We start from the raw sequence: 22,390 nt of genomic DNA on the forward strand, positions 1-22,390 counted from the left end.
CATAAACATGGTGACGAACGTAAATACGGTGTTGATTTACAGATATATTCATTATTATCACTAGCGGCATTGTACCTGTTTCTGTACAAGTTTCTGAAGGTAAGAAGGAAAAGGAAATGAGGTGCACAACAACGGGAGCCAAGCCGAGTCGAACCGGTTACATGTAGTAGAAATTCGGCAATAGGGGGATTAGTGAAGAGTCTTTAGTTTCACTTTCACTGCACCCCCCCCAAACTGGGCCCAGCGTCACCTGTTATTATTATTTGTACATACTGTACAGGGTGGGGAAGAAAAATTTACAATATTTTGAGGCAGGGATTGAAAGACAGTGTATGACCAGTTAGTTTATTGAAAGTCATGAGAATTTATTTGCCACAAGAAAATTTACATAAGAGAAAATGTTTTTATTCTATGTGTCCTCCTTCTTTCTCAATAACTGCCTTCACACGCTTCCTGAAACTTGCGCAAGTGTTCCTCAAATATTCGGGTGACAACTTCTCCCATTCTTCTTTAATAGTATCTTTAAGAAAGTTGACATCGCTGTGTGGTGTTCTATTGGTAGCATGTTCTAAAACGCCCCAAATAGCAGAATCCAGAGGGTTTAGATCTGGGCTAGAAGGCGGCCATAAACATGATTCCCAAAAATTGCTAAAGTTGGATTTGTTGCTGTTGTCAACAAGTGTTTTGGTGTTCTTGTGTAAGATTTTAACTTCAAATCCTATTTTCCTGCATTTCTAACGGTCTTGTTGTCTACCTCAAGTTCAATTGCCATTTTTCTCATGGATTTGGTTGGATCCTTTAGGATTTTGGATTTGAGAGCTTTAATAAAAGCTTTGGTACGTTTTTTGTTGCTTCCTCCACTTCCAGACTTTCTGGTAATAGTTTTGCTCATAGTCATTCTCTTCTTTCCATTATAAACAGTCTTTATGGACACTCCAACTATTTTTGAAATCTCCTTTGGTGTGACGAGTGCATTCAGCAAATCACACACTCTTTGACGTTTGCTTTCCTGATTACTCATATGGGCAAAAGTTTGTGAAAAGGTATGGATAATAGTGTTAGGTATGATTATGACATCAATATATGTTTGGTTTCAAAACAATTGACGTAGTGCCTGCTGAGAAAAAACAACTAACTGTTCATTGTAAATTTTGCCTCCCCACCCTGTATATGTTAAATTTTCTGTGCAGAGATGGAAATATAAAAGACAGTTAATGCAAACACACCCGTTTGTACTCTTTTATTCCCTCACCCAGGAATCGGATCGATAAGCAATATCGATAATGGAATCGGAATCATTAAATTCTTAACGATTCCCATCCCTAGGGGGCAGGCAGGAGGCTCATGTAACATAAAGGGTTGTTTGTTCAAAAAAGATTGAGAAACACTGTACTAATGTAAGTAATGATGTTGAAAGGGATCATGTGGATGTTGACAGGTGTCTGGATCAGCACTTATGTTGGTCTAATGTTCTAAAATACATGTTCCTTTCACCTTACATGTGTTTTTCTAGTATTTCTTACATGTACTAATTTGGATTTTTTTTTTTTTTTTGCCGCTTATGGGAAAGGAACCAAATATTGTAACTTCATTAGCCTTGATTTTCTACATAGCAATGAACAATTTTGAAAAATTTCAAGAAAGTAATGAAGTCTTGTTGTGTCCTCCAATAACATACTAAGGTTGAAATTTAGAATTCCAGAGTATTTCAGAGTATGAGTGCTATTTAAAGGGTTAAACTCTCAGGACTTCCATATAAAAATCCACACTGCCAGTACACAATATTTTACAGTGAACTTTAAAGTCTGCCTCAGCTCCAGTGAACCTTTAAGCCTTTTTCTAGCGCAGTGCTGTTCAGTTTTACAGCCCCTGTCAATTTCCTAAGTGATATTCTCTGTTAACCACAGAGCTGATGCTTGAAATTAGATGTTTTCGTTTCGACATGGCGTTTAAAATACGGCTTCTAGCTTTAAATTGGATGTAGTACAGACATGTCAATTGTATTGTGTTAAAAATCACTCAAACAAAGATGTCACTTATCAACACAAGGCATTCGTGAAATAAATCAAATGATGTAAAGCATGGGTGTTAAACATACGGCCTGCAGACCAAAACCAGCCCCCCAGAGGTTCCACTCTGGCCCACAGGATAAACTTACAATGTGCAAAAATTACACTGAAGATGTTAACAGTCAATGATGAAGTCATTTCAGGTGGACCTTGCAGACCCTGTAGACCAGGAGTGTCCAATCCTGGTCCTCCAAAGCTACTATCCTGCATGTTTTAGACATATCCCTCTTCCAACACACCTGATGGTTGTTATCAGGCTTCTGCAGAGCTTGATGATTGACTTATCATTTGAATCAGGTGTGTTAGAAGAGGGATACGTCTAAAACATGCAGGATAGTGGCTGTCAAGGACCAGGACTGGACTCACCTGCTGTGGATTAATTAGTAATGGGAAGTTGGATTCTTTTTACTGACTCCATTCTTTCGGTTCATTCATCTGTTGTGAATTGATTCAGAATCAATTCCTCTGATTCACCAAAAAAAAAAAAAAAAAAAAAAAAAAAAAAGTGGGCGGTGGTTTCAAACTGGAAACCACATTGGTAGTGTCAAATTTCCCAGCGTATGCCTAAAGTACTACACTACTTGAAAGGAAGAAGTGACAGTAGGTCTAACCCTTAATATCTGTCTTTTATGTCCATCTATGAATAATGTAGTTAGAAAATTTTTTTAAAAATTAATAAAAATTTTCCATTAGTATATTAATGTAGAACTACTTTGTCAATAGTTATTTGTATTTAGTATGTTTTTGACTTTTCATGTCTTTTTTTTATAATTTTCTTTTTTTTCTATCTATCTATCTGTCTATCTATCTATCTATCTATCTATCTGGCCCGAAAACATTATTGTTTACTGCAGCTTTCTCTTAAACTCTTAAATAATGTCTTTTTAATGAACTTTAAAATCATATGTTATCGCAGATGATTTTAATGTCTATTTAAATTTTAATGTTAATAGTTTAACATTTTAACTTTCTCTCATCTTAAATGTATTTTTGTGCCCCTCCTGTGATGCTTTTATCTATCTATCTATCTATCTATCTATCTATCTATCTATCTATCTATCTATCTATCTATCTATCTATCTATCTATCTATCTATCTATCTATCTATCTATCTATCTATCTATCTATCTATCTATCTATCTATCTATCTATCTATCTATCTATCTATCGCAAAGCATCATCCTTCTTGACAAACTACTTTTAATGTCTATACCTACATTTTAGGTACAGATATAAAAGAAAAAAAAATTGCTAATTAACATAAATCAGTGTAGAAGTGTGTTTCCCCTTACATCTTTTGTTCTTTTTTTCTTTTTATGTTGCTTTATCTATCACATATTTTATATATGAATTGTTTTGTATGTGAAACTGCAGTGGTGGCCAAAATAATTGGAACACTTCATCATTCGGATTCTATCTATCTATCTATCTATCTATCTATCTATCTATCTATCTATCTATCTATCTATCTATCTATCTATCTATCTATCTATCTATCTATCTATCTATCTATCTATCTATCTATCTATCTATCTATCTATCTATCTATCTATCTATCTATCTATCTATCTATCTATCTATCGCAAAGCATCATCCTTCTTGACAAACTACTTTTAATGTCTATACCTACATTTTCGGTACTGATATTAAAGAAAAAAAAATTGTTAATGAACATAAATCAGTGTAGAAGTGTGTTTCCTTTTACATCTTTTTTTCTTTTTTCTTTTTATGTTGCTTTATATATTGCATGTTTTATATATGAATTGTTTTGTATGTGAAACTGCAGTGGTGGCCAAAATAAATGGAACACTTCATCATTTGGATTCTATCTATCTATCTGTCTATCTGTCTATCTATCTATCTATCTATCTATCTATCTATCTATCTATCTATCTATCTATCTATCTATCTATCTATCTATCTATCTATCTATCTATCCATGAATGAGTCAGCACTTCCACCTCTGACTCAATCAGTGATTCTGACTAATTTATGTGATGACTAGATAATAATAGCAAACTACTGCTGAATCGATTCAGTTGCATTCGCGAATCGATTCAACTCGTTCGCTTAAATGAGTCGATTCTTTTGAACGATTCATTCACGAAATCGCCCATCACAACCGTAGACCACATTAGACCTGAGAGTGTCTCCTCGCTGTTTTCACTGGAACTGTTGCTATCGCTGATTTGTAATGCATGCAGAAATTACCAAAAATAGTCACTTGCCCCCTAAAGGGTTAATGGACTGTGTTGACATTGTGCCGTTGCTAATTTTGTTTATGAAAGGAAAACATGATTACTTCTTCTGCTGCTGAGAGAGCGTTTCCTCTTTCAGTCTGAGTAAATCACAGCATTTGCTTGAAAAAGGTGACTGATCCTTTTCCACATACACATATTGATTTTTCTGAATGTCCTGTAGCACAATCAATGCCCCATCAACAATGTCCAACGGTTTGCACTCTATTTCGATACGGCAATAAATTCATAATATGCCATCACCTGGAGCAATTTTCATTAACAGTGCCCGAAAGCCAAAGAAATCTCACCTTTATTCAAATGACTTTTTGAGGCTGGACTGTTGTCCTTGAATACTAATGGTGATTTTCCCAAATGTGCAAACCAGGGAGGGTGAAATCAGTAAGTCGCTCACTCCTCTGAGGATCTCCTCGGGGCACAATATGTCTTAGTCCTGTCAGTCGGTGACCTTTGTGTATCCCTCCCTGATTTCTGAGTTTGTAGAGCTGTGCTGTGTGTCACACTCTGCTGAAAAAAGGGCAATAGTCTCCATGCTAAGGAGACGCTAGTGACAGGGCGATTCGCATGGGGTTCGGCGGCGCGTTTTATGGCGAATGAATGACTGCCAGGCACGATTCCTACTGGACACGTCCTTGCGTTGTTCGGGAATTTCTGTCACGCAAGACTTTTTTTTTTTTTTTTTAGCACGATCTGCTCAACTAACCCTGCCTATGTGACGAACAGCGAGGGCAAAGCTTTGTAAAGATGCATGTTAACCTCTGGCATTTATAAAAAGCCGACGTCAAACTCCATAACGGAGCGGCTGTGACTGGTTTATTAAGGTGCATTAATCTGGTTTTCTCTTTGGCGCATTCACAGAGGAGGTCAAATATCACGATCCTGACCTTGGTCAACTGGCTCCATCCATCACAATCTGATGAGACAGAAATGATGCTCAACGGTTGATCTACATATCAATCACAACACGTACGAGGCTGGAGTGACCCCCTCATAGTTGATGTCATTGATCACACTCAGTAGCACTGTAACACACAGCAGGCCTGATTATTAAAGTGTGTGCGTGGACAAATCTGATTAGACTGACAGTCTGGGTGCTTTTATGCACAGTTCTAGTTCTGATTTTGGTAACACTTTACTTGAAAGTCTAGTTTATAATGCATTAAGTGCACAGTCATAAGACATTATAATGCATTTAAAATGCATTATAAAAGTCATTACAACAGTTTATGATCATGTACAACAACTTATACCAAGGTTAATAAAGCATTATAAGTGTAGGCATAATGTATTATAAATTCATTTTTCATAATTATTACCTCCGCCAAGGAGGTTATGTTTTTGCCAGGGTTTGTTTGTTTGTCTGTTTGTCTGTCCGTTAGTGTGCAACATAACTCAAAAAGTTATGGACAGATTTTGATGAAATTTTCAGGGTTTGTTGGAAATGGGATAAGGAAGAAATGATTAACTTTTGGGGGTGGTCTGGAAGAAATCCTGGATTCTGGATCACTTTGAAATTTTCGTTAACATTGTGGCAAATGGGGCCAAAATTTTTGTTTCCCAATATCTTGCTTAATTATTGACCAAAACTCATGAAATTTAACTCATGAATTGACAATGGGGTCCTCTATCACATTTCAAAGGCTGATCCGGATCTGATCCAGAAGGCGGATTTTTATCTCAATTTATATAAAAAATGGGGGTGCCCTTACTTTTTGGCCTACTGTGCCTTTAATATTAAAGGTAGAAATTTCTGACAAGCACCATCGTGTAGCTCAGTCAGTTCCGCATTGGGAGTATGCCACCGGATTTCATGTAGCTTTAATACTTAAAGAGCTAGATCCAGAAGAAAACCGCCATTACGAGAAATGTGATTTTCGTGAATAACTACTGAACTAATAAGGATATAATTATGAATCCAGTTGCTAATGGCATGTTTTCATGGTCAAGGAATCTTAAAATATAGGTAAAATAAATATGGGACTACTATTTATGGTGGAAATCACAATATGGGGGAATTGTGCAAATCTCATGCAATTTGACTCAGGGATTTACAATGGGGTGTTCTATCAAATGGCAAAGACTGATCCGGATCTTTCAAAAAGTTATGGACAGATTTGGATGAAAATTTCAGGAAATATTGATACAGGCACAAGGAACAAATGATTAAATTTTGGTGGTGATCGGGGGAGGTGGGGGGGGGCACTGATCTGCCTTGGCGGAGGTCTGCGCTCTCAGAGTGCTTTTCTAGTGTGTTATACATCCATACCAAAGTGACAAAACCTAACAAAAGTTCCCCACCTAAAAAAAATTAATTCCTTCACACTGCTTTGGTATGGATGTATAACACATTATGAAAGCTGAATTTATAATACATTATGCCTACACTTATAATACTTTATTAACGTTGGTAGAAGTTGTTGTGCATGATCATAAACTGTTGGAATGACTTTTATAACGTATTATAAGTGTAGACATAATGTATTATAAATTCAGCTTTCATAATGTTTTATACATCCATACCAAAGTGACAAATGTTTGTAGGAAAAATCTCAAGTCTTGGGTTACGTAACACATTATCATCATCATAACTCTAGCCACTTATAAAGACACAGAAAACTGCTCTGACACAGTTTCTGAAACTGAATAATGCCTTAGAAACATCAATAATAAGTTTCAGGATGACTGATGACTGATGATATTATAACACAAGTATGACGACTTACGAGCAGTATCTGCTGGCTCTAAGTGTAAGTCAAAAATTATACATCAAAGTGTTCTTAATAACTCTTTATTTTGCAAAAACAAAACATTAAAACAACACAGACAGTAAATAAAAGTGTTACATGTTGATTTATACATAAATAAAAAATGAGGCAGCTCTAAATCTGTTAATTCAAACACATACTTTTTTTTTTTTTTTTTTTAATAAATATGAAATCCCTAAAATAGATGGGTATAGGGACCAGTGACAAAACCTAACAAAAGTTCCCCACCTAAAAAAAATTAATTCCTTCACACTGCTTTGGTATGGATGTATAACACATTATGAAAGCTGAATTTATAATACATTATGCCTACACTTATAATACTTTATTAACGTTGGTAGAAGTTGTTGTGCATGATCATAAACTGTTGGAATGACTTTTATAACATATTATAAGTGCATTATAATGTCTTATGAATGTGCGCTTAATGCATTATAAACTAGACCTTCAAGTAAAGTGTTACCCTGATTTTTTTTTTTTTTTTTTTTTTATTATTAGTGATAGTTAACAAGACAATGTGGACAGAAAAACAACAACAACACATAAACAAAGGGAAACTCAAACAAATAAACAAACCAAAAACAATAACAGTGACAGAGTACTGACAAACAACAACAACATCATATTACAATGAAAAAGATCATAAATGTAAATAGCAACTAAACCATATAGCTTGGTTAGGGGTGATAGGTGTCTGGGTTCATTTGTAGAATTGGATCACAACGCCCGACCCCCTGAGCCTCTGAATGAACTCCCCCTGCACCCCCTACAACAGGGGAGTCAAATTCAATTCAGTTCAGGGGCCACATCCAACCTAATATGATCCAAAGTGGGCCGGACCAGTAAAATAATGTAAATGATAGGATAAAAACTGATAAATAATGTCAACTCCAAAGTATTTTTCTATGTTTTTGAGTGAAAAAAGTCAAATTCCGTAATGAAAACAATTACATCTACGAACTGTACTTGAACATAACATGAACAAATATGAACCTGGAAATTCTTGAGAAAAATATTTGCAATTTAAACAATAATATGCCTTAGTTTGTCATTTATTCATGTGCATCAGAAGGTACAAATCACAGTGGATCTACAAATACACAAAGCATTTAATAACAGGCAGAATATTGTTAAAATTCCACATACTTCTCTTAGGAAATTTCAGTTTATTCCCATTTTTTGTAAAAGGCTAGTCTGTAAATGTAAACATTTTTGGTGTAGTTTAACTTTTTTTTACACTACAACAAAGAGAAAAATTTACAGTTTTCATTATTTAAAGGTTATTATGATGGTATTTCACTGGTCTGACCCACTTGTGATTGAATTGACCTAAAATGATTCTAACATCCTTGATTGTTAATATCGTCAGTGTAATTTTTGCATTTCACAAATTCATCTCAGGGGCCGGATTTGGCCTCCGGGCTGCGTGTTTGACATCTATGCCCTACAATAAACGTTTTTTTTCAACGTGATATCGTGTTTTGCGTACAGATAACACGCCACTTTTAATTGGCGTGTTATCTGTACGCGTTATAAGCTTTCAGTGTGTGTGTTCTTGCTGCGTAAAATAACATGCGATTAGCGATTAGGTTTAGGTTTATAGTGTTTTTCAACCTTGGGTTTGGGACCCCACTTATGGTCGCCTGGAATTCAAATGGGGTCACCTGAAATTTTTAGTAATTGATAAAAAATAAATAAATAAATAAATAAATAAATAAATAAATAAATAAAAATAATAATAATAATAATAATAATAATAAAAACAACTTACTAATAAAAAATATATGGTGAGTTGAGAGAGACAATCTCAATGTATAAAAGACATGACAAACTGTGAAGTTGAAACTGCAGCACTGTGGTTCTGTTTATCTGTCAAATGTTCATTACCTCCGCCAAGGAGGTTATGTTTTTGCCAGGGTTTGTTTGTTTGTTTGTTTGTTTGTTTGTTTGTTTGTTTGTCCGTTAGTGTGCAACATAACTCAAAAAGTTATGGACAGATTTGGATGAAATTTTCAGGGTTTGTTGGAAATGGGATAAGGAAGAAATTATTAAATTTTGGTGGTGATCGGGGGTGGGGGGGCCCATGGGGGGGGGGGGGGGCAGGCACTGATCAGCCTTGGCGGAGGTCTGCGCTCTCCGAGTGCTTCTAGTTGTGGTTGGTTTCAGATGCTGCAGCTCTTTCATAATTCATAGTTTGAGTTATTGCTTATTCAGTATTAATTGTCAGCCTTGTAAATCCAAGCTGGACTGACTGTACATATCCTGACCAAGGAAAATAACATTCTCACTTTGTGCAGTAATCTACACCTGGCTTTACTGCCTCTGTCCATAATAATATACATTATATAGACTCAATGTTGTGTAAAATTAATGTTTTTGTGCAACATAGTATAGCAAACTATTACATGATCAAAAACAAATTAATGTTAGCCAAAAAAAAGCCTCTGTTTTGAATGTCTGGGGTCACTAGAAATATGTGACGTTAAAATGGGGTCACGAGCCAAAAAATGTTGGAAACCACTGGGTTAGGGGTTAAGGGTTAGCGCGATTAGTCGTTTGGTTTAGGGTTAGGGTTATGAATATGTAAACTGGAGATCTTGGCATACATTGACAAGCCATCAAATGGCGTTGAATAACGTGAAAAGATGAAAATGCGTACATATAGCACACCAAATGCAAAAAGTACAGGTGTGACATACAACGCAATTCCATGAGATCAGTCTTTGTTTTTTTCTTTTAAGAATATTCAATTATAATGTCAAGACTTCAAAAACTTGTAGCTTGGAAGTGGTTAGAGATAAAGTCATACTGTAAATGAGAAAAGTATCAGGTATGACCAAAGTTTATGATGGGAGTCAGTGTATTCAATGTAACATCGAAGGGCGGCGGCCATTTTAGATTGTGTCATTTTTAGTAAAATTGAACTTTGAAAATATTTACAGTACATGGAAGTTTTCTCTGTGGTTTTTTTTTTTGTTTTTGTTATCTTAACCTTAATATAAATGAACTTAAACATTAGTCGAAAGTAAAATGTAGTAAGTTACAGTAGCCTTGTAGCCAAGTCGCAGAGAAGCCAAATCTGTTCTTTATCTATCCAAACTAAAACTAAATACACTTTACTTACTTACTGAACCAGCTCAGGACCACACCTTTAAACTGGATTTTCTTTTTCACTTTGAATAGAAACATGCCCTGAAATGGTGTTAGGATTGAAGGAGCACATGTCGGCCATCTATTGGTGTTAGGTGGCAACAAAATTTGGCAACTCTATCTGGAGCTATGGTCTATTTCATTCAGTTATGTGGCTTGTTGCAATATTGCGACTTTGGTACTTAAAAGGTTAATAGACATTTTATTTTTATCAACTGAAAATTAACATTTTTATCACTCCTTTTCAAAATGATTTAGGTCTGAACTTTATGTTGTCGTTTTTTTTTTTTTTTTTTTTTTTTTTTTACATTTTTTTATCTGGCATATTTGATTGTGTAGTTTACAAAAATTACAATTTCTTTGCCTTTGGGCGCTTATCAGGGTTATTAAAGTGAAATGAAAACCTTGGATTCAAGACAGAGGTGTCTAAAACTATTGTAATGAATAAGTTAATGAAGAGATTTAATATTCTGGTAGCTTTATTGTATTCTAAAGTGCAGTGAAATATTGCATGGACTTTTTTTTTTTTTTTTTTCAACAATTTACATAGAACTAAATGTATAACAAGAAAAGCACTTGGAGAGCGCAGACCTCTGCCAAGACAGATCTGCCCCCCCGATCACCACCAAAATTTAATCATTTTGTCCTTGTGCCAGTGTAACAGGGTCAATAATCTAGCAGCAATGTGGGTACATTATATTGTGTATTGTTATAATTACACAAAATCTGTGCATTTTATTTTAATTTCTTTTGGTTTAGTACCTGACATTGTGGGCCTCCGGATCAGTGTGTGTGGAACTTTTTGTTTTGGTCTGTTCCCCATCGAACCGTTTACAGTGTAACGCTGCGCACTATAACTTGAGTTTTCGCGCCTTTGCCTCCTCCCTTTTGTTCCGGTTTTCTGTGGGAGAGGTAAGCAGCCATGTAGTTCGTAGAAATTTTTGGTTTAACCTTTGTTAATTTAATTTTTTTTTACATGAACCAGCTAGTTTAGGCTGTATTAGGCACTTATAATGTATTTAAACATGTTTCTTTATTATTTGGTTTGTGCAGGAGTGCGCTTTACATGGGGTACTGACCGGAGGTTATGTTTTATCATTTTGTCAGGTATGTTGTATTTTGTTTTAATAATTCAATGTATTTTGCGCCCTTTTGTTCCGGTTTTCTGTGGGAGAGGAGTGCGCTTTACATGGGGTACTGACCGGAGGTTATGTTTTATCATTTTGTCAGATCAATAAACGGAGACTATCTCCAAAGACACACACGTGCGGGTCTCATCATTAAAAGAGAAAAAGAACACAACGCAGAGTCCGACACCACCGGTTACACCAGTATCAACATTTCCTGAAAATTTCATGAAAATCCGTCCATAACTTTCTGAGTTATCTTGCTAACAAACAAACAAACAAACAAACAAACAAACATGCATGCACACAAAACAAAATGATCACAATACCTCCTGGCGGAAGTAACAAATACTTCCATTATTATCGAAAGCTGTGAAGTGGCTGCCTTTTGATAAGATTAGTGATAGACTACAATTAATATTTTACCAGATACAGGCCATTATTTGCAGATTGGTCAAATGGAATGGAATGGAATAATCTTTTTTTTTTTTTTTTTTTTTTTTTTAATTTTTATTGTACATTTTATTTTAATATACACTTCACTTCTGTTTCCTGTCTGAAAACAAAAAATGAATTGTTTCCAAACAGATAAGATAAGAAAATATATTTCTGAATAGATTTTTGTGACGGTCATTGACCTCTGTGTCCTCTTCCCGTCCTTATGTGTTTCAGGTGTGCTAAGCCCCTCCCTCTGAATGCCTGACCACGCCCCTCTGCACCTGAGCCTTATCTGGTGATCAGTGGAGTCTATATAGACCCTTTCATTTCATTCTAAAACTCCCTGTTTGCGTCGGTGCTGGATGTTATGTGTGTTTATGAGCAGCTGTGGTTGCCCTTTACCTCACTGTGTTAATGTCACCATGACTTTACGTCTACGTGAAGCTTCTGTTTGGGTTCCCCAACATTTTTTTTTTTTTATCCCTGTTTTGTGGAAAGCTAGAGAGCAAAGCTTTTCCATCTTTTTATTTTCAGCCAGTTTGAGTTTCTTTTCTACATAAGTGTGTTTTTTCTTTGTTTTTTGTTTGTTTGCTGCATTGGCCTTGGAGGCTCTGATGTCCCTTTGTGGTTCTTTTTTACCTTGTTCTACTTTAACTGATCTTGTTTTTCATTTTGTTTTTGTGTAAATACATTTGATTTGACCATTTTAAGGGAGTTAAGCTGCTAAAATTAGGCTAACAAGATTGTACATGTGGAAAGTGTGGTGTTTTTTTTTTTTTTTTTTTTCTCTCTCTCTCTTCAGGTTAGAACATGTAGCAGGTGGAACTAATGTCTTAGCATTGGAGCACCTGGACTCATTTTAGCGACGTACAACTAACAAATCTACTGCCGTGGTGATCTGTCACTAGACTAGACCAGTGTTTCCCAACCTTTTTGAGTCATGGCACATATTTTACATTAGAAAAATCCCAAGGCACACCACCAAACAAAAATGTCCCAAAAAGTATATTTTTTGAAATATTATGCAAATCTAGTCTGAATTTACGTACTCAGAGTGACATTGTTGTGGGGCATTTGGAACGAGAAAGCTGAGGGAGGTGTGTCAGCGACCCCTCAGATGGACCCCCCTGGCTTTCCATCGTCGTATAATAAATTCAGATTGAGAAAATTTTATTTATCCCACACAGGCAATTCATTTGCAGTTTACCACAGACATCAGCCAACATCCAAAGTGCAATGTGACAAACATAAATAAATCAGTGCACAAATACAAGATCGCTGAAAGCAACTACGAGTAAGTGCATAATAATAATAATAATAATAATAATAATAATAATAATAATAATAATAATAATAATAACAATAATAATAGACCCTGTTGGTTCCGCTAACATTAATTTGAAAAAAAAAATCTCATATAAAATGGCATATCCCTGTGCGGGCCTAGCGGATCAGGTTGGGGCGGGGGTTTTTATCATCAGAATGCACCGTATCGGGGCCAAAAAGTCAGCGTGTGCAGTCGTACATATCTATATCACACTGCTGGCTTACAGTACCATTTAGGTGAAATGAATTGTCTTCCACGGTACACCTGATGAATTCTGATGGCACACTTCCGTACCGCAGCACAGTGGTTGGGGAAACACTGGACTAGACAAAGGGTTTAGGTTTGGAGATTGGACACGGATTGGACTGGAAAAGAAAATGTGCAATGTTTCTGTTTTTGTACAGTTTGTACTTTAATGTTCTGAGATGTGTAATGTAAACAGGCTCATTGCAGCCACCGATATTGTTAAAATGTTCATTTTTGTTACCAAAATGTGTTTGTTGTTCTAAAAAAAGTAACTTTATTGTCATAGTTGTAAGTAGGGATGGGAATCGAGAACCAGTTCTTTTTGAGAACCGGTTCCCAGTAGCTCATTTCCTTGTAATCGTTTGCCTGCCTGCTTAACGATTCTGCTTATCAATTCCGCTTTCGTTGTGCGTACGCTGCATTGTTTTGGTCAGAACGTAGCCAACATGGTGTTGAGGCAGAAACAGTCTAAACAGACGACACCAGGTCCACTGGAACACTGTCAAAGCTTCCATGTCTTCAAAAGGGTGGAATCCCCCCACTATCCTCAAACATTTGTCCACAGCGTGTGAATCATTTACAGGAATGTCATGTATTTTATATGCTACCTAGCGGTGCTTGTGAATGTGGCAGCAGAGTGAACGCCGGGCCGGTTCCGGTGCAGGCAACAAATGTCGTAACTCCTCAAGTACAAGTTTCCGAAGGTAAGAAGGGAAAGGAAATGAGGTGCACAACAACGGGAGACGAGCCGAGCCGAGTCGAACCGGTTCCACGTAGTAGAAATGCAGCAATAGAGGAATTAGTAAAGTGTCTTTAGTTTCACTTTCACTGCCCCCCCCCCACCTGAACTGGGCCCGGCGTCATCTGTTATCATTATTTGTTCATGCTGTATACGTTATATTTCCTGTGCAGAGATAGAAATATAAAAGACAGTTAATGCAAACACACCTGTTTGTACTCTTTTATTCCCTCACCCAATGAGAATTGATAAGAGAATTGATAAGGAATCAGATCGATAAGCAATATCGATAATGGAATCAGAATCATTAAATTCTTAACGATTCCCATCCCTAGTTGTAAGACAACTGCCCATTTCCTATTTTTCTTTGGAAAAATATTGTCTAAAGGAGCAGTCTCGCTGAGTTTATTTGTATTGTTCAAGCAAAAATGTAAATTATTTTTAACTAGCGGCAATGCACCCGTAGTGCCATTGTACGATAGCGCCCTCCCATGGTGCAACAGTGGAATTGCACCCACATGCCCTCCGTGCTGCAACATCGGGACATCGATCAGACGCCCTTCGGACACAGATTGTCCATTATAGTAGGATTTGCACAACAAACTATTCAAGGAAAAGCAAAAAGTATTATTACAATATTAATGTTTCTTTCCATAAAAGTTAGAATTGCACCAGTGTTACAATGTTGCTGGGGTTGAGGGGGGTCTGACAGAAAAAGACTGAGAACCACTGCCCTAGACAAATAAAGGGTCATAATTTATACATTGTGACAGCAAATTGGTTTTTGGTTTGAAATTAAAATTGATATATGGTTTTTATTTTTCAAATCCTAATGAATGACAGATTATTTCAAACCCAGACTAAAATGTAATGTTAGATTTTTATACAAACGACCCCAGGCTGGTGGACTCTACAGGGTGAGTCAGAAAAAACGCTCTTTTCATTTAAAGAAATTGTACCACTGAAATGGAAATGCTTATTTTTCTTTTGATTATACAGTCATATTGATGTGGTTATTGAGCATGTCTGGCGATTGAATCATTGACTTATGGCATAGCATAACAGAGGGAATGTCCATTGTTTATTGTGCACCGAAATATCTGCCAACACAGTTTATGCCACCGTGAATGAAATTGAAATTGTCAACTATTACAGCATGTTTACTCGCCATCAAAATGTTTTGTCTCAACTAAGTCGTCCGGCACGACCTTCAACCTGGCTACCATTCAGATTGATGCAAATCTGTGCTCGTTGTCGCATCTCTAACACAGCTCTTCTCGCCATTCGTGTTCGTCGTAGGGCTTGGATTTCAGCCGTGTGACAAACAGCTGTGTCACTTAAGTACCAAATACCGACACTTGTGTTCACTTAAGCACTTTAACTTGCACGTGTAGTTTACAGCACAGCACTTTAAACATATTTGCACAAACAGTAATTGCACGCAATTGGTTTTTTAAAGTAGTTTATTGATTTTATTGTCTTTCCTTTTCAGTTTTACGTCCAGTGGTGCTTGTATTTTAATTGATTGATGATTGCTTGGCCCTGGAGAAAAGGAGACACAAATTAAGACACAAAGATAAAGTGCAATATAAATGTGCAGTATTTAAGTTTAGTTTGTTTAGTGTCTGTGTGAGTGGATTTTAAAGTGTTTTAGTGAATGGTGTTTTAGTGTTTGTGCTTACCCTGTCCTTGTGTCCAGGTCCGTCAGCAAAAAGAGTCCCAGTGTGAACAACAGCCCTTAAGAAGGTTCCGGCCTGGACCAAGCCAGGGAAATGTGTGGGGGAGTCTGGAGATGTATTTTATTGGTTTATGGGTTTTTATTTAACTTTGGTGTTTAGATTTAGAGTTTTAGATATTTAGCTTGGGTTTTAGATAGGTTATGGTTGTGGGTTTTAGTTATGGAGGTTTTAGATTAGTTTTAGCAATTTATATTGAGTTGTAACTTCCCTATGGAGTTGTAGTGGTTTTAGCCAGTTAAGTTGAACAATATAAAAGGCGCCCATTTTCATCAGTTGGGTTCGACTGCTGGAGAAGACACTGCTGCTCCAACCTCCACATGCACTTGCACTTTTTTTTTGGCATTTGCACTTTTTAGCCTTTGCACTTTCAGCACTTGCACTTTGTGTGAAATAGATAATATTGAAAATATTTTTTTTTAAAACCATCTCCTGCCTCTGCCTCATCTCCTTCTCATTTCACGGACCTCCACCCGCTAAACGGCCAGTCAACGTCACAAGCCGTGATGCGATTTCGGAGTTCCTGAAGAGTTTGTGGAACAGTCTGATACACACGGTTTTTAAGATACCCCCACAAGAAAAAATCAAGGGGGGTCAAGTCCAGGGATCTAGGTGGCCACTCTCTCTCCTGACCCAAACAGACAACTCGATGAGGAAATAATACCTGCAATCGCTGTGGTCTTGCCATGATGAAAACTCCCTGGGCACTGTCATGTAGGCCTATGTCCTGAGTGTGAAAGCAAAGCCCCGACTCCTGTAATTGTTGTCAATTTCAAGTTTGTTCACTGTGGCATACATTGTGTTGGCAGGTATTTCAGTGCCCAATAAACAATGGACCTTCTCTCTCTTATGCAATGCGATAAATCTATGACTACATCACCAGACATGCTCAATAACCACATCAATATGACTGTATGGTCAAAAGAAAAATCAGTGTTTCCGTTTTAGCAGTACAATTTCTTTAAATGGAAAGAGCGTTTTTTCTGACTCACCCTGTATATTCATGGATTTTGTCGTTTTTGTTCCATATCAGCCAACACATTGGGCGCTCATGCATCATCCCATACACTGCAATTGATACTATTACTATAACTTTGCTGCTCTTGATAAAATTGATCTCCAGTAACATGTTTGAGTGTAAAGTAATAGCTTATTATTTTTATTAGACTGTAATTAACAACTCGATGAGGAAATAATACCTGCAATCGCTGTGGTCTTGCCATGATGAAAACTCCCTGGGCACTGTCATGTAGGCCTATGTCCTGAGTGTGAAAGCAAAGCCCCGACTCCTGTAATTGTTGTCAATTTCAAGTTTGTTCACTGTGGCATACATTGTGTTGGCAGGTATTTCAGTGCCCAATAAACAATGGACCTTCTCTCTCTTATGCAATGACTACATCACCAGACATGCTCAATAACCACATCAATATGACTGTATGGTCAAAAGAAAAATCAGTGTTTCCGTTTTAGCAGTACAATTTCTTTAAATGGAAAGAGCGTTTTTTCTGACTCACCCTGTACAATGCACAGTTGTTGTTAGCTTAGAAATGAGTCCGCTAACATCACCAAACAACCATTTCTGATCATAAACAGACTCTAACACAAACATCACACAAGCACACTAGCACCTGTAAACCTTGTAGTGGTATATGAACCTGCAGAGACCCTTTTCTTCTCCTGGATTGTTTTTTTTTCTTTTGCTTTTCTATATTTGGGCTCTGAAGTGTTACCTCCAGCCAGTAACCATTACAGCATGTGCAGGTGGAACAAAACAACTGTGGTTATTCCGCTCTCTTTCTCTTTCCTTTTCCACCAAACTTTCTTGCCGAACGATCCTGAGAGACGAAACTCTGGGCATAGCACACCTGAAACCAGACATGAGGAAGTTGTGCTTTGGGTGAATGTTGCCTCTAGAACTTTCTTTTACAGTGCATGCATGCGGTTATCTGTGGTTTTACGATGGAAACGCTATTGGAGAGTCAGGCTTTAATTTCTCTCTCGCTCACGGTGAAGGACTAAGTTTGATCAGTTCTTCCTACGACTGATAAATGACCATAAATGAGTGTGTAAGAATATCTGTATTGAAATATAACAGGCTTGGATTTCATTGTTTTTTATTGATTTGAACAGGGCTGTTATTTTTTTATTTTTATTTTTTTATTCCCGCATTAACTTCAACGTCAAACCATTTCTTTTTAACATCTCAGGAGACATAACATTCACTGTTTCAGTTATTGCAGCTCAGATCTTTGCTTCCACCTCAGGCACAATTGCTTTTTTTTTTTTTTTTTTTTTTTTTTTTTTTTTTTTTTTAACAATAACTTCACCTTTTTCTCCACCTCATGGAAACCTGATTACAAATGGTGGGCTTGCGACTATCAATTTAGGATGATTCTGATTTATTAACATTCACGCCGTGGTAAGAATAAAGCACGTGTCAAGAACGGTAATTTTTAAGGATGTGCATCTCCTGGTTTGGAAGATGATTCAGTATGCGACTGGACACACGGACTGGAATATGATTTTAATATAGAACGATTCAGTTTGATTCAATTCCATGTGATTTGATTTGTTGTGCTACACTTAATCGATAATAAAAAACATAAACGGATTTATGTAAGGTGATATTATTTACCTTCATATAGATGTATTTCAGAACAGACTGTCAAATATATGGCTCGTGGGCCAAAAATGGTCCATTAAAGGGTCCGCTCTAGCCCATGGGATGAAATTGTAAATGCAAAAAAATTTCACAACAATCATTTTAGTTCATTTTCCACTTTCCACTTACACTTCAATCTCAAATAGCTCAGATCAGTAAAATACTACGATAATGACAACTCCAAAGTTTTGTCTTTTATTGAGTGTAAAAAAGTAAAATTACATGAAAATATTGACATTTACAAACAATCCTTTCACAAAAAAATGTGAATAACCTGAACAAATATGTCCAACCTGAAATGTCTTTAGAGAAGTCGATGCAGTTTTACCAATACTCTGCCTGTTATTAACCCTTTCATGCATGAATTATAAGAACCTTAGTCAATATTTTTTTCTTAAGTGTTTTTAGTCCTCTTTAGGCATGAAAAAAGCAATACAATTGAAATTTTTTTTTATGAACCTATTTTTTTGTGGAGTGACAAAAATGTCCACTCAGCTGGACACAATACGTTTAATTTTTGAAGCAAAGAAACATTTACAGGGTGGGGATTTACAATATTTTGAGGCAGGGACTGAAAGACAGTGTATGACCAATTAGTTTATTGAAAGTCATGAGAATTTATTTGCCACAAGAAAATTTATACAATAGAAAATGTTTTTATTCTATGTGTCCTCCTTCTTTCTCAATAACTGCCTTCACACACTTCCTGAAACTTGTGCAAGTGTTCCTCAAATATTCAGGTGACAACTTCTCCCATTCTTCTTTAATAGTATCTTCCAGACTTTCTCGTAATAGTTTTGCTCATAGTCATTCTCTTCTTTCCATTATAAACAGTCTTTATGGACACTCCAACTATTTTTGAAATCTCCTTTGGTGTGACGAGTGCATTCAGAAAATCACACACTCTTTGACGTTTGCTTTCCTGATTACTCATATGGGCAAAAGTTTCTGAAAAGGTATGGATAATAGTGTTAGGTATGATTATGACATCAGTATATGTTTGGTTTCAAAACTATTGACGTAGTGCCTGCTGAGAAAAAACAACTAAATGTTCATTGTAAATTTTGCTTCCCCACCCTGTATTTAAAACTCATTATCAGAAAGTGATATTCATTCATTCATTCATTCATTATCTGAACCTGCTTTATCCTCACTAGGGTCATGGGGGTCGCTTGGAGCCTATCCCAGCTACTTACGGGCAAAGGTGGGGTACACCCTGGACATTTCGCCAGTTCATCGCAGGGCTGACATATAGAGACAAACAATCACTCTCACATTCACAGCTATGGGTAATTTAGATTAACCAGTTAACCTATCAGTGCATGTGAAAGTGATATATTGTGTGAAAACTATGAAATAAAAAATTTTTAATGCAGCTAATCTGATGTTTCCTCACATTTTATCATACTCAAATACTAGTTATTACTCATTTCATGAAGATAATATCCTCCTGAGACCCAGGAAATTGACAATTTTAGCTTTTTTACACTAAAAAATTGTCGTGATTGGAAACTGCATAATGCAACACTTTTTTCAGATACATTTTTAAAATCATTTGTATTTACTGATTGATTTTTTAATGGAATGTCCTTTGCAATGGACAGCATTTTAGTTAAACTGTCAAACTTTTGTCCCCTATAGAGGACAAAATGCATTGCTGGGTCTCAAGAGGATATGCAAAAAAAAACCCCAAAAAATAACTTTTTGTTTCAGAAAACTGTTAATTACAGTCTAATAACAATTAGCAACTTATTTACACTAAAACATGTTACTGCAGATCAGGTTTATCAAGAACAGCAGCGTTACAGTAATTGTATGAACTGCAGTGTTTGGGATGATGCACAGGTGTCCACTGTGTTGGCTGATATGGAACTAAAACAACAAAACCCATGAATATACAAGAGAACAGCTGGAGAAGAACTGTCCACTGGAGTGACCACTATGCATGAAAGGGTTAAATGTTTTGTGTGTTTGTAGATCCACTGTGAAAAAAGGGGTTTGGATTTTTGAATTGTGTATTTTCAAAATGTAGCTTGCTCGACCCGTTTTTCCAGGATCTCCCACCCTACCTTTAACATTTTAGCAGCAAAACTATTGGTTGGATTCATACCAAATTGGGCTAATAGATTGCCAGTGACCCAGAATAGATGTGACTACATTTTGGGAAAAGTAGGTCAAAGTTCAAATTTTTTATGAATTTTTTAATTTTTTTTTTTTTTTTCCATTTACTTAAAATGGGTGAAATTTTACATGTCTATTAAAAACATCAATTTTGTTTCATATTTACTTCAAACTTGGCACATATACTGAACAACAAAAGAAACGTAAGTATGTTTCGGTATTGGTTTATATGGGAGTTTTATTATGAATATTGGTTTCATATGAGATATTTATATCCAGCTGTGAAATTTACAGTGGGTCTCTCTTGCTGTCCTTGTAGCACTGAGTTGACGGTCACGGAGATGGGCCAAGCGAATATGGCGATCCTGATTACGGGTGGTCACACGTGGTCTTCCAGATCTTGGTCTGTCCCGAGTGGTCCCTGTGTCACGGAATCGTGTCCTCAGCCTACTGATGGTGGACTCGTGCACTTGCAGACGTCTGGCAACGTTGCGAGCCGTTAAACCAGCATCAAGCATACCAATGGCGCGTTCTCTCAGATTATCGTTAAGGCGAGGCATCGTGGTAATGCAGTAACTTTTGAATCTTACCATTTCTTTTTATAGCCCCCGGATAAACAAAGGGAATTGCCACTCCCATTTGTTGCTCCCACTACCATATCACTCAAAACATACCGCACCTCCGATACTTTGTACACGTGCTCAACACCACTCGTGGTCGTGTTTGCCTGCAAACACACGCTCCAGTGGTTACAACTCACTTATTGTAATGTGTATCTCAGTTGACAACTCAACAGGACAGCTGAACTCTTGCCTAAATTAACGACCAAAAATTGCGTTTCTTTTGTTCAGTGTATATGTCGAGGCCCAAAACGGAATCTGGCCCGATTCAGAATCGGGCTGGCCCAGAATGGAATTCTATTCTAGGCCGGCCTAGAATGGAATCCTGCTGCTATAATGTTATTTTTATACCATGTTTAATGCAAATGATCCATAATTGCATAATTTGTCATAATTTTACATTTTCAGTCTTACATACCTTGAGTAACTATTGTCAATTTCAGTCGATTTCACTGTACCATATATTGGTGGGGAGTACCACTAGGTTCTATTTGTAAATAAAGTGTATTATAGTTTACAATTAAAATGTTGTTTGTTTCATTTTTTTCACATATTTGCAAATTCCATGTATTGATTTTTGTAATAATTTAGATCATTTGCATTAAACATGGTATAAAAATAACATTATAGCAGCAGGATTCCATTCTAGGCCGGCCTAGAATAGAATTCCACTCTGGGCCGGCCTGATTCTGAATCGGGCCAGATTCCGTTTTGGGCCTCGACATATATATAGAGACAGGTGATATGCTGACATCACCACATGCATAGACATGATGACATCAGCTGGATCGATGCCAAAATATGCTACAATATGTACAAGGGGTGGGGTTTGTTGTACCTGGAACCACTTGTTTACTTATTTATTTTACAGTACATTTGTGGTTATGTATGTGAACATTGTGGTGTTTTTTTTTTTAGTTTGTTTCATGTTTTATTATTCTGTATATATGTAAAAGTGTTGGTGTTTGTTCAGTGTTGTTATAGTGAAAAACCTTAAATAAAATATTTAAAAAACACACAATGATTGGGAGCGATGAGACTGACTGAGTGCAGTTAGGGACACATTTAAGAGACAAACGCATCAAATAATGAAAATAATCTGACCATATCATGAATTAAACTGACACATTTT

At 36.5% G+C, this 22,390-nt stretch overlaps 1 long non-coding RNA gene across 1 annotated transcript; it reads right to left on the reverse strand.

The window, feature by feature from the left end:
- Positions 1–12,602: 12,602 nt before the first annotated feature.
- LOC115411575 (uncharacterized) lies at positions 12,603–13,581 on the reverse strand. Its single transcript, XR_003934237.1, has 2 exons — positions 13,454–13,581; positions 12,603–12,705 (listed from the first exon to the last, which is right to left on the reverse strand). It is a non-coding gene; the product is annotated as an uncharacterized LOC115411575 (long non-coding RNA).
- Positions 13,582–22,390: the final 8,809 nt, after the last annotated feature.

This window comes from Sphaeramia orbicularis, chromosome 20 (assembly GCF_902148855.1).
Source record: "Sphaeramia orbicularis chromosome 20, fSphaOr1.1, whole genome shotgun sequence".
In the NCBI taxonomy this organism is placed as follows: domain Eukaryota; kingdom Metazoa; phylum Chordata; class Actinopteri; order Kurtiformes; family Apogonidae; genus Sphaeramia; species Sphaeramia orbicularis.